The sequence below is a fragment of the Lissotriton helveticus genome, chromosome 8 (assembly GCF_964261635.1).
Source record: "Lissotriton helveticus chromosome 8, aLisHel1.1, whole genome shotgun sequence".
Lineage (NCBI taxonomy): Eukaryota > Metazoa > Chordata > Amphibia > Caudata > Salamandridae > Lissotriton > Lissotriton helveticus.
In genome coordinates this window covers 819,187,820-819,200,728 of record NC_136069.1, presented here as the reverse complement: position 1 = coordinate 819,200,728, position 12,909 = coordinate 819,187,820, and the positions used below count along the sequence as shown (strand labels likewise).

The following is a 12,909-nucleotide window of genomic DNA, read 5'->3' as shown; positions in this document are numbered from 1 at the left end:
GCATTTCTTTGGATTTGTTTCAACCTCTTGCCATTTATTTAAGAATCCCTACTTTTCAAGTGACTGCAAATGAAGTCATCTCTGGCACGTTTTGGCTGATGCAAGGTAACCAAAACACAAGACAACTTTTAATAAAAATCATTGGTTTCTTTGTTAACGTGCACTGTCAAACATGGGACTTTCACACGTCAGGTAAATATGATAACCAATACACAACAGAAGCAGATGCAGATTGCTTATCAATGTCGTGATAGAACAGTTGTGATTTGAGTAGTAGAAGCGCCCCTGAATTGATACTTATTATATACAGCCTGTAAGATAGTCAAAAATGCATGCTAGGAGAGGAGATGCAAATATAAATGTATTAGAAAAATACATAAAGAGGAGTGATATGCTTTTATTCATGCAAGGCTAGAAAAAATCCCCATACTGTCGAAAGCATTCATACACCACCAAATGGAAATAAACAATTCTGACATTAAACGAAAAGGTGACGATGCATTTGTATCATCACCTTGAGAAGGATCATCTAGGAATTGAGCCCAAGCCTCAGCACTTAAAACCAGAAACACTCCACTAAAATAGGAGGCCTGTTGGTGGCAACAATTCTCAAAGTTAATGCTTGTTCTGGTTGAGCATTGAACCGAATGCAGGGCTCTTTTGAAAGTGAGGTTTGTGAATCAACAGATACATCCACATGCCAATTATGTTATTGTTTTTAAGAGAATTCACTTTCTTGGAACGAGACTGCATGAACCCATCTTCAGGGCCTGGACATTTTCATGCAAAACGGCAACTCTCAACATTGCAGCCAAGACAATATAACTAGTGTTTCTGCCCGGTTTCGAACCGGGGACCTTTCGCGTGTGAGGCGAACGTGATAACCACTACACTACAGAAACAGATACCTACAGGTGATTCTTCTGTGATGAAACTGCTCAAAACAGACTATTCCAAGGGCATCTGGTTTTAGATTTCTTTCATGCAACCTGCCCGACAGCCCTATCTGAACGCTTGTATATGCCTTGCAAGTTCAGCATTTTTGCAAAATGCTTAAAGAGAAATGTTTCCTATTTGCTCAGGCAGGGCAAGGTTAAAAGCATGAGACTCTAGCAAATAATCATCCACTACTGCAAAGAGAAAATTGATATTGGCTTTGAAATGCATACTTCAAAAGAGCACCAATGAAAGGGCTCGTCCGGGATTTGAACCCGGGACCTCTCGCACCCAAAGCGAGAATCATACCCCTAGACCAACGAGCCGTTGAAAGACCCTCACCTCTGAAAAGGTAATACCAGCTCTAAGCCCGCAATGAAGATCATGCTGGGGTCTTTTTCATGCTTGGTCTGTGAATTCACAGGAAATTCAGTGTCTACTTACCCTTTCTCAAACGATAGCACTATCATTTGTAAGTGTCCCCTTTTATTTTTTCTCAGCATTGGACAAGTCTTACAGGAAGTCAGCAGTTATTTATATATTTCTGCATTGGCTAGAGCCTAAAGAGAAAGAATAAAAAGCTGTTCATAACAACATAAGAAACACATTTTGCCTTTTCTCTCAAATACTTATTCCCTTTGTGCAAATCGGAATGCCAAGGTGAATAGCTGGGCCACAGATTCTGGTTAATTATCTATCTCTTGAATGCAAGAAGCAATAAAAACTGCCTAATGCAGGACTAAAGCATTCCTTGCATAGCCTCTAACATCATAACATAACTGAGCTGCTGGTAACAAGCTAAGCAATGCCTTCCCAAAATGAGAAGTACATGTGCTTATGTGCTTATCCGCTCACTCAATCAGCGCTCGATCAGGCTCGATCAGGCGAGATATAGGAAAGGTGGAAAGGGTCCAAATGGCTGTCCCTTCCTTTTTAGGGTGGGTCCTGCTGACTATCATAGGATTCCTCTTAAGAGTGGCCAGGGTCAGAGGAAAAACTTTCAATGCTTCTTAGTGTTCTCTCCAGAAGCAGGCATTTTCTGTGCCTTTAATTTCAGGCTTTTCCCAGCAGTCTCTGTTCTGCCTATGTAAATTAACAAAAGCAGTGCTTATTCCTCACTTGCTCTAATGTCCTTCCTGTCCACAAAGCTCTGCCTAAGTATGCTTTTTTTCTTTTTCAGGGAAATTCTAAATGGTTTCTCTGTCCACTCTGTGGCAGTAGAATGCTGATTATGATGCCATGTTTTGTGGAATCACCAAGATACAACTACAGAGGAATATATGAGTCTGAAGGACATGGAACTCTTAGCTAACACATCACAATATGTGATGCTTGCCAACCAAGCACTACATTCTGGTGCGCTGATGATCAGAACATTCTGCTCCTAAAGGAAAGAAAATACCGCTTGATTGAAAATAAAGTCTCTGTTTATATTAACGCTCTCTCTCTCCCTATATCTATCTATCTATCTATCAATCTATCTATCTATCTATCTATCTATATCTCTATCTATCTATCTATCTATCTATCTATCTATCTTTATATATGGATACATGCATACACCTACTCATAGATATGCCATGCATTTCTTTGGATTTGTTTCAACCTCTTGCCATTTATTTGAGAATCCCTACTTTTCAAGTGACTGCAAATGAAGTCATCTCTGGCACGTTTTGGCTGATGCAAGGTAACCAAAACACAAGACAACTTTTAATAAAAATCATTGGTTTCTGACTTTCACACGTCAGGTAAATATGATAACCAATACACAACAGAAGCAGATGCAGATTGCTTATCAATGTCGTGATAGAACAGTTGTGATTTGAGTAGTAGAAGCGCCCCTGAATTGATACTTATTATATACAGCCTGTAAGATAGTCAAAAATGCATGCTAGGAGAGGAGATGCAAATATAAATGTATTAGAAAAATACATAAAGAGGAGTGATATGCTTTTATTCATGCAAGGCTAGAAAAAATCCCCATACTGTCGAAAGCATTCATACACCACCAAATGGAAATAAACAATTCTGACATTAAACGAAAAGGTGACGATGCATTTGTATCATCACCTTGAGAAGGATCATCCAGGAATTGAGCCCAAGCCTCAGCACTTAAAACCAGAAACACTCCACTAAAATAGGAGGCCTGTTGGTGCCAACAATTCTCAAAGTTAATGCTTGTTCTGGTTGAGCATTGAACCGAATGCAGGGCTCTTTTGAAAGTGAGGTTTGTGAATCAACAGATACATCCACATGCCAATTATGTTATTGTTTTTAAGAGAATTCACTTTCTTGGAACGAGACTGCATGAACCCATCTTCAGGGCCTGGACAATTTCATGCAAAACGGCAACTCTCAACATTGCAGCCAAGACAATATAACTAGTGTTTCTGCCCGGTTTCGAACCGGGAACCTTTCGCGTGTGAGGCGAACGTGATAACCACTACACTACAGAAACAGATACCTACAGGTGATTCTTCTGTGATGAAACTGCTCAAAACAGACTATTCCAAGGGCATCTGGTTTTAGATTTCTTTCATGCAACCTGCCCGACAGCCCTATCTGAACGCTTGTATATGCCTTGCAAGTTCAGCATTTTTGCAAAATGCTTAAAGAGAAATGTTTCCTATTTGCTCAGGCAGGGCAAGGTTAAAAGCATGAGACTCTAGCAAATAATCATCCACTACTGCAAAGAGAAAATTGATATTGGCTTTGAAATGCATACTTCAAAAGAGCACCAATGAAAGGGCTCGTCCGGGATTTGAACCCGGGACCTCTCGCACCCAAAGCGAGAATCATACCCCTAGACCAACGAGCCGTTGAAAGACCCTCACCTCTGAAAAGGTAATACCAGCTCTAAGCCCGCAATGAAGATCATGCTGGGGTCTTTTTCATGCTTGGTCTGTGAATTCACAGGAAATTCAGTGTCAACTTACCCTTTCTCAAACGATAGCACTATCATTTGTAAGTGTCCCCTTTTATTTTTTCTCAGCATTGGACAAGTCTTACAGGAAGTCAGCAGTTATTTATATATTTCTGCATTGGCTAGAGCCTAAAGAGAAAGAATAAAAAGCTGTTCATAACAACATAAGAAACACATTTTGCCTTTTCTCTCAAATACTTATTCCCTTTGTGCAAATCGGAATGCCAAGGTGAATAGCTGGGCCACAGATTCTGGCTAATTATCTATCTCTTGAATGCAAGAAGCAATAAAAACTGCCTAATGCAGGACTAAAGCATTCCTTGCATAGCCTCTAACATCATAACATAACTGAGCTGCTGGTAACAAGCTAAGCAATGCCTTCCCAAAATGAGAAGTACATGTGCTTATGTGCTTATCCGCTCAATCAGCGCTCGATCAGGCTCGATCAAGGAAAGGTGGAAAGGGTCCAAATGGCTGTCCCTTCCTTTTTAGGGTGGGTCCTGCTGACTATCATAGGATTCCTCTTAAGAGTGGCCAGGGTCAGAGGAAAAACTTTCAATGCTTCTTAGTGTTCTCTCCAGAAGCAGGCATTTTCTGTGCCTTTAATTTCAGGCTTTTCCCAGCAGTCTCTGTTCTGCCTATGTAAATTAACAAAAGCAGTGCTTATTCCTCACTTGCTCTAATGTCCTTCCTGTCCACAAAGCTCTGCCTAAGTATGCTTTTTTTCTTTTTCAGGGAAATTCTAAATGGTTTCTCTGTCCACTCTGTGGCAGTAGAATGCTGATTATGATGCCATGTTTTGTGGAATCACCAAGATACAACTACAGAGGAATATATGAGTCTGAAGGACATGGAACTCTTAGCTAACACATCACAATATGTGATGCTTGCCAACCAAGCACTACATTCTGGTGCGCTGATGATCAGAACATTCTGCTCCTAAAGGAAAGAAAATACCGCTTGATTGAAAATAAAGTCTCTGTTTATATTAACGCTCTCTCTCTCCCTATATCTATCTATCTATCTATCAATCTATCTATCTATCTATCTATCTATCTATATCTCTATCTATCTATCTATCTATCTATCTATCTATCTTTATATATGGATACATGCATACACCTACTCATAGATATGCCATGCATTTCTTTGGATTTGTTTCAACCTCTTGCCATTTATTTGAGAATCCCTACTTTTCAAGTGACTGCAAATGAAGTCATCTCTGGCACGTTTTGGCTGATGCAAGGTAACCAAAACACAAGACAACTTTTAATAAAAATCATTGGTTTCTTTGTTAACGTGCACTGTCAAACATGGGACTTTCACACGTCAGGTAAATATGATAACCAATACACAACAGAAGCAGATGCAGATTGCTTATTAATGTCGTGATAGAACAGTTGTGATTTGAGTAGTAGAAGCGCCCCTGAATTGATACTTATTATATACAGCCTGTAAGATAGTCAAAAATGCATGCTAGGAGAGGAGATGCAAATATAAATGTATTAGAAAAATACATAAAGAGGAGTGATATGCTTTTATTCATGCAAGGCTAGAAAAAATCCCCATACTGTCGAAAGCATTCATACACCACCAAATGGAAATAAACAATTCTGACATTAAACGAAAAGGTGACGATGCATTTGTATCATCACCTTGAGAAGGATCATCTAGGAATTGAGCCCAAGCCTCAGCACTTAAAACCAGAAACACTCCACTAAAATAGGAGGCCTGTTGGTGCCAACAATTCTCAAAGTTAATGCTTGTTCTGGTTGAGCATTGAACCGAATGCAGGGCTCTTTTGAAAGTGAGGTTTGTGAATCAACAGATACATCCACATGCCAATTATGTTATTGTTTTTAAGAGAATTCACTTTCTTGGAACGAGACTGCATGAACCCATCTTCAGGGCCTGGACAATTTCATGCAAAACGGCAACTCTCAACATTGCAGCCAAGACAATATAACTAGTGTTTCTGCCCGGTTTTGAACCGGGGACTTTTCGCGTGTGAGGCGAACGTGATAACCACTACACTACAGAAACAGATACCTACAGGTGATTCTTCTGTGATGAAACTGCTCAAAACAGACTATTCCAAGGGCATCTGGTTTTAGATTTCTTTCATGCAACCTGCCCGACAGCCCTATCTGAACGCTTGTATATGCCTTGCAAGTTCAGCATTTTTGCAAAATGCTTAAAGAGAAATGTTTCCTATTTGCTCAGGCAGGGCAAGGTTAAAAGCATGAGACTCTAGCAAATAATCATCCACTACTGCAAAGAGAAAATTGATATTGGCTTTGAAATGCATACTTCAAAAGAGCACCAATGAAAGGGCTCGTCCGGGATTTGAACCCGGGACCTCTCGCACCCAAAGCGAGAATCATACCCCTAGACCAACGAGCCGTTGAAAGACCCTCACCTCTGAAAAGGTAATACCAGCTCTAAGCCCGCAATGAAGATCATGCTGGGGTCTTTTTCATGCTTGGTCTGTGAATTCACAGGAAATTCAGTGTCAACTTACCCTTTCTCAAACGATAGCACTATCATTTGTAAGTGTCCCCTTTTATTTTTTCTCAGCATTGGACAAGTCTTACAGGAAGTCAGCAGTTATTTATATATTTCTGCATTGGCTAGAGCCTAAAGAGAAAGAATAAAAAGCTGTTCATAACAACATAAGAAACACATTTTGCCTTTTCTCTCAAATACTTATTCCCTTTGTGCAAATCGGAATGCCAAGGTGAATAGCTGGGCCACAGATTCTGGCTAATTATCTATCTCTTGAATGCAAGAAGCAATAAAAACTGCCTAATGCAGGACTAAAGCATTCCTTGCATAGCATCTAACATCATAACATAACTGAGCTGCTGGTAACAAGCTAAGCAATGCCTTCCCAAAATGAGAAGTACATGTGCTTATGTGCTTATCCGCTCAATCAGCGCTCGATCAGGCTCGATCAGGCGAGATATAGGAAAGGTGGAAAGGGTCCAAATGGCTGTCCCTTCCTTTTTAGGGTGGGTCCTGCTGACTATCATAGGATTCCTCTTAAGAGTGGCCAGGGTCAGAGGAAAAACTTTCAATGCTTCTTAGTGTTCTCTCCAGAAGCAGGCATTTTCTGTGCCTTTAATTTCAGGCTTTTCCCAGCAGTCTCTGTTCTGCCTATGTAAATTAACAAAAGCAGTGCTTATTCCTCACTTGCTCTAATGTCCTTCCTGTCCACAAAGCTCTGCCTAAGTATGCTTTTTTTCTTTTTCAGGGAAATTCTAAATGGTTTCTCTGTCCACTCTGTGGCAGTAGAATGCTGATTATGATGCCATGTTTTGTGGAATCACCAAGGTACAACTACAGAGGAATATATGAGTCTGAAGGACATGGAACTCTTAGCTAACACATCACAATATGTGATGCTTGCCAACCAAGCACTACATTCTGGTGCGCTGATGATCAGAACATTCTGCTCCTAAAGGAAAGAAAATACCGCTTGATTGAAAATAAAGTCTCTGTTTATATTAACGCTCTCTCTCTCCCTATATCTATCTATCTATCTATCTATCTATCTATCTATCTATCTATCTATCTATCTATCTATCTATCTATCTATCTATCTATCTATCTATCTATCTATCTATCTATCTATCTATCTATCTATCTATCTATCTATATCTCTATCTATCTATCTATCTATCTATCTATCTATCTATCTATCTATCTATCTATCTATCTATCTATCTATCTTTATATATGGATACATGCATACACCTACTCATAGATATGCCATGCATTTCTTTGGATTTGTTTCAACCTCTTGCCATTTATTTGAGAATCCCTACTTTTCAAGTGACTGCAAATGAAGTCATCTCTGGCACGTTTTGGCTGATGCAAGGTAACCAAAACACAAGACAACTTTTAATAAAAATCATTGGTTTCTTTGTTAACGTGCACTGTCAATGTCAAACATGGGACTTTCACACGTCAGGTAAATATGATAACCAATACACAACAGAAGCAGATGCAGATTGCTTATCAATGTCGTGATAGAACAGTTGTGATTTGAGTAGTAGAAGCGCCCCTGAATTGATACTTATTATATACAGCCTGTAAGATAGTCAAAAATGCATGCTAGGAGAGGAGATGCAAATATAAATGTATTAGAAAAATACATAAAGAGGAGTGATATGCTTTTATTCATGCAAGGCTAGAAAAAATCCCCATACTGTCGAAAGCATTCATACACCACCAAATGGAAATAAACAATTCTGACATTAAACGAAAAGGTGACGATGCATTTGTATCATCACCTTGAGAAGGATCATCTAGGAATTGAGCCCAAGCCTCAGCACTTAAAACCAGAAACACTCCACTAAAATAGGAGGCCTGTTGGTGCCAACAATTCTCAAAGTTAATGCTTGTTCTGGTTGAGCATTGAACCGAATGCAGGGCTCTTTTGAAAGTGAGGTTTGTGAATCAACAGATACATCCACATGCCAATTATGTTATTGTTTTTAAGAGAATTCACTTTCTTGGAACGAGACTGCATGAACCCATCTTCAGGGCCTGGACAATTTCATGCAAAACGGCAACTCTCAACATTGCAGCCAAGACAATATAACTAGTGTTTCTGCCCGGTTTCGAACCGGGGACCTTTCGCGTGTGAGGCGAACGTGATAACCACTACACTACAGAAACAGATACCTACAGGTGATTCTTCTGTGATGAAACTGCTCAAAACAGACTATTCCAAGGGCATCTGGTTTTAGATTTCTTTCATGCAACCTGCCCGACAGCCCTATCTGAACGCTTGTATATGCCTTGCAAGTTCAGCATTTTTGCAAAATGCTTAAAGAGAAATGTTTCCTATTTGCTCAGGCAGGGCAAGGTTAAAAGCATGAGACTCTAGCAAATAATCATCCACTACTGCAAAGAGAAAATTGATATTGGCTTTGAAATGCATACTTCAAAAGAGCACCAATGAAAGGGCTCGTCCGGGATTTGAACCCGGGACCTCTCGCACCCAAAGCGAGAATCATACCCCTAGACCAACAAGCCGTTGAAAGACCCTCTCCTCTGAAAAGGTAATACCAGCTCTAAGCCCGCAATGAAGATCATGCTGGGGTCTTTTTCATGCTTGGTCTGTGAATTCACAGGAAATTCAGTGTCAACTTACCCTTTCTCAAACGATAGTACTATCATTTGTAAGTGTCCCCTTTTATTTTTTCTCAGCATTGGACAAGTCTTACAGGAAGTCAGCAGTTATTTATATATTTCTGCATTGGCTAGAGCCTAAAGAGAAAGAATAAAAAGCTGTTCATAACAACATAAGAAACACATTTTGCCTTTTCTCTCAAATACTTATTCCCTTTGTGCAAATCGGAATGCCAAGGTGAATAGCTGGGCCACAGATTCTGGCTAATTATCTATCTCTTGAATGCAAGAAGCAATAAAAACTGCCTAATGCAGGACTAAAGCATTCCTTGCATAGCCTCTAACATCATAACATAACTGAGCTGCTGGTAACAAGCTAAGCAATGCCTTCCCAAAATGAGAAGTACATGTGCTTATGTGCTTATCCGCTCAATCAGCGCTCAATCAGGCTCGATATAGGAAAGGTGGAAAGGGTCCAAATGGCTTTCCCTTCCTTTTTAGGGTGGGTCCTGCTGACTATCATAGGATTCCTCTTAAGAGTGGCCAGGGTCAGAGGAAAAACTTTCAATGCTTCTTAGTGTTCTCTCCAGAAGCAGGCATTTTCTGTGCCTTTAATTTCAGGCTTTTCCCAGCAGTCTCTGTTCTGCCTATGTAAATTAACAAAAGCAGTGCTTATTCCTCACTTGCTCTAATGTCCTTCCTGTCCACAAAGCTCTGCCTAAGTATGCTTTTTTTCTTTTTCAGGGAAATTCTAAATGGTTTCTCTGTCCACTCTGTGGCAGTAGAATGCTGATTATGATGCCATGTTTTGTGGAATCACCAAGGTACAACTACAGAGGAATATATGAGTCTGAAGGACATGGAACGAATATATGAGTCTGAAGGACATGGAACTCTTAGCTAACACATCACAATATGTGATGCTTGCCAACCAAGCACTACATTCTGGTGCGCTGATGATCAGAACATTCTGCTCCTAAAGGAAAGAAAATACCGCTTGATTGAAAATAAAGTCTCTGTTTATATTAACGCTCTCTCTCTCCCTATATCTATCTATCTATCTATCTATCTATCTATCTATCTATCTATCTATCTATCTATCTATCTATCTATCTATCTATCTATCTATCTATCTATCTATCTATCTATCTATCTATCTATCTATCTATCTATCTATCTATCTATATCTCTATCTATCTATCTATCTATCTATCTATCTATCTATCTATCTATCTATCTATCTTTATATATGGATACATGCATACACCTACTCATAGATATGCCATGCATTTCTTTGGATTTGTTTCAACCTCTTGCCATTTATTTGAGAATCCCTACTTTTCAAGTGACTGCAAATGAAGTCATCTCTGGCACGTTTTGGCTGATGCAAGGTAACCAAAACACAAGACAACTTTTAATAAAAATCATTGGTTTCTTTGTTAACGTGCACTGTCAAACATGGGACTTTCACACGTCAGGTAAATATGATAACCAATACACAACAGAAGCAGATGCAGATTGCTTATTAATGTCGTGATAGAACAGTTGTGATTTGAGTAGTAGAAGCGCCCCTGAATTGATACTTATTATATACAGCCTGTAAGATAGTCAAAAATGCATGCTAGGAGAGGAGATGCAAATATAAATGTATTAGAAAAATACATAAAGAGGAGTGATATGCTTTTATTCATGCAAGGCTAGAAAAAATCCCCATACTGTCGAAAGCATTCATACACCACCAAATGGAAATAAACAATTCTGACATTAAACGAAAAGGTGACGATGCATTTGTATCATCACCTTGAGAAGGATCATCTAGGAATTGAGCCCAAGCCTCAGCACTTAAAACCAGAAACACTCCACTAAAATAGGAGGCCTGTTGGTGCCAACAATTCTCAAAGTTAATGCTTGTTCTGGTTGAGCATTGAACCGAATGCAGGGCTCTTTTGAAAGTGAGGTTTGTGAATCAACAGATACATCCACATGCCAATTATGTTATTGTTTTTAAGAGAATTCACTTTCTTGGAACGAGACTGCATGAACCCATCTTCAGGGCCTGGACAATTTCATGCAAAACGGCAACTCTCAACATTGCAGCCAAGACAATATAACTAGTGTTTCTGCCCGGTTTCGAACCGGGGACTTTTCGCGTGTGAGGCGAACGTGATAACCACTACACTACAGAAACAGATACCTACAGGTGATTCTTCTGTGATGAAACTGCTCAAAACAGACTATTCCAAGGGCATCTGGTTTTAGATTTCTTTCATGCAACCTGCCCGACAGCCCTATCTGAACGCTTGTATATGCCTTGCAAGTTCAGCATTTTTGCAAAATGCTTAAAGAGAAATGTTTCCTATTTGCTCAGGCAGGGCAAGGTTAAAAGCATGAGACTCTAGCAAATAATCATCCACTACTGCAAAGAGAAAATTGATATTGGCTTTGAAATGCATACTTCAAAAGAGCACCAATGAAAGGGCTCGTCCGGGATTTGAACCCGGGACCTCTCGCACCCAAAGCGAGAATCATACCCCTAGACCAACGAGCCGTTGAAAGACCCTCACCTCTGAAAAGGTAATACCAGCTCTAAGCCCGCAATGAAGATCATGCTGGGGTCTTTTTCATGCTTGGTCTGTGAATTCACAGGAAATTCAGTGTCAACTTACCCTTTCTCAAACGATAGCACTATCATTTGTAAGTGTCCCCTTTTATTTTTTCTCAGCATTGGACAAGTCTTACAGGAAGTCAGCAGTTATTTATATATTTCTGCATTGGCTAGAGCCTAAAGAGAAAGAATAAAAAGCTGTTCATAACAACATAAGAAACACATTTTGCCTTTTCTCTCAAATACTTATTCCCTTTGTGCAAATCGGAATGCCAAGGTGAATAGCTGGGCCACAGATTCTGGCTAATTATCTATCTCTTGAATGCAAGAAGCAATAAAAACTGCCTAATGCAGGACTAAAGCATTCCTTGCATAGCCTCTAACATCATAACATAACTGAGCTGCTGGTAACAAGCTAAGCAATGCCTTCCCAAAATGAGAAGTACATGTGCTTATGTGCTTATCCGCTCAATCAGCGCTCGATCAGGCTCGATCAGGCGAGATATAGGAAAGGTGGAAAGGGTCCAAATGGCTGTCCCTTCCTTTTTAGGGTGGGTCCTGCTGACTATCATAGGATTCCTCTTAAGAGTGGCCAGGGTCAGAGGAAAAACTTTCAATGCTTCTTAGTGTTCTCTCCAGAAGCAGGCATTTTCTGTGCCTTTAATTTCAGGCTTTTCCCAGCAGTCTCTGTTCTGCCTATGTAAATTAACAAAAGCAGTGCTTATTCCTCACTTGCTCTAATGTCCTTCCTGTCCACAAAGCTCTGCCTAAGTATGCTTTTTTTCTTTTTCAGGGAAATTCTAAATGGTTTCTCTGTCCACTCTGTGGCAGTAGAATGCTGATTATGATGCCATGTTTTGTGGAATCACCAAGGTACAACTACAGAGGAATATATGAGTCTGAAGGACATGGAACTCTTAGCTAACACATCACAATATGTGATGCTTGCCAACCAAGCACTACATTCTGGTGCGCTGATGATCAGAACATTCTGCTCCTAAAGGAAAGAAAATACCGCTTGATTGAAAATAAAGTCTCTGTTTATATTAACGCTCTCTCTCTCCCTATATCTATCTATCTATCTATCTATCTATCTATCTATCTATCTATCTATCTATCTATCTATCTATCTATCTATCTATCTATCTATCTATCTATCTATCTATCTATCTATCTATCTATCTATCTATCTATCTATCTATCTATCTATCTATATCTCTATCTATCTATCTATCTATCTATCTATCTATCTATCTATCTATCTATCTATCTATCTATCTATCTATCTATCTATCTATCTTTATAT

The 12,909-nt window shown here is 39.6% G+C and overlaps 10 non-coding genes across 10 annotated transcripts; all 10 read right to left on the bottom strand.

Annotated features, from left to right (window-relative positions):
* Positions 1 to 829: 829 nt before the first annotated feature.
* Positions 830 to 902, bottom strand: TRNAV-CAC (transfer RNA valine (anticodon CAC)). The gene has a single exon. It is a non-coding gene; the product is annotated as a tRNA-Val (tRNA).
* A 288-nt stretch (positions 903 to 1,190) lies between these two features.
* On the bottom strand, positions 1,191 to 1,262 carry TRNAP-UGG (transfer RNA proline (anticodon UGG)). The gene has a single exon. It is a non-coding gene; the product is annotated as a tRNA-Pro (tRNA).
* Positions 1,263 to 3,321: 2,059 nt separating this feature from the next.
* TRNAV-CAC (transfer RNA valine (anticodon CAC)) lies at positions 3,322 to 3,394 on the bottom strand. Its single transcript has one exon. It is a non-coding gene; the product is annotated as a tRNA-Val (tRNA).
* Positions 3,395 to 3,682: 288 nt separating this feature from the next.
* Positions 3,683 to 3,754, bottom strand: TRNAP-UGG (transfer RNA proline (anticodon UGG)). The gene has a single exon. It is a non-coding gene; the product is annotated as a tRNA-Pro (tRNA).
* A 2,075-nt stretch (positions 3,755 to 5,829) lies between these two features.
* On the bottom strand, positions 5,830 to 5,902 carry TRNAV-CAC (transfer RNA valine (anticodon CAC)). Its single transcript has one exon. It is a non-coding gene; the product is annotated as a tRNA-Val (tRNA).
* Positions 5,903 to 6,190: 288 nt separating this feature from the next.
* TRNAP-UGG (transfer RNA proline (anticodon UGG)) lies at positions 6,191 to 6,262 on the bottom strand. Its single transcript has one exon. It is a non-coding gene; the product is annotated as a tRNA-Pro (tRNA).
* A 2,207-nt stretch (positions 6,263 to 8,469) lies between these two features.
* Positions 8,470 to 8,542, bottom strand: TRNAV-CAC (transfer RNA valine (anticodon CAC)). The gene has a single exon. It is a non-coding gene; the product is annotated as a tRNA-Val (tRNA).
* A 288-nt stretch (positions 8,543 to 8,830) lies between these two features.
* TRNAP-UGG (transfer RNA proline (anticodon UGG)) lies at positions 8,831 to 8,902 on the bottom strand. The gene has a single exon. It is a non-coding gene; the product is annotated as a tRNA-Pro (tRNA).
* Positions 8,903 to 11,113: 2,211 nt separating this feature from the next.
* Positions 11,114 to 11,186, bottom strand: TRNAV-CAC (transfer RNA valine (anticodon CAC)). The gene has a single exon. It is a non-coding gene; the product is annotated as a tRNA-Val (tRNA).
* Positions 11,187 to 11,474: 288 nt separating this feature from the next.
* TRNAP-UGG (transfer RNA proline (anticodon UGG)) lies at positions 11,475 to 11,546 on the bottom strand. Its single transcript has one exon. It is a non-coding gene; the product is annotated as a tRNA-Pro (tRNA).
* Positions 11,547 to 12,909: the final 1,363 nt, after the last annotated feature.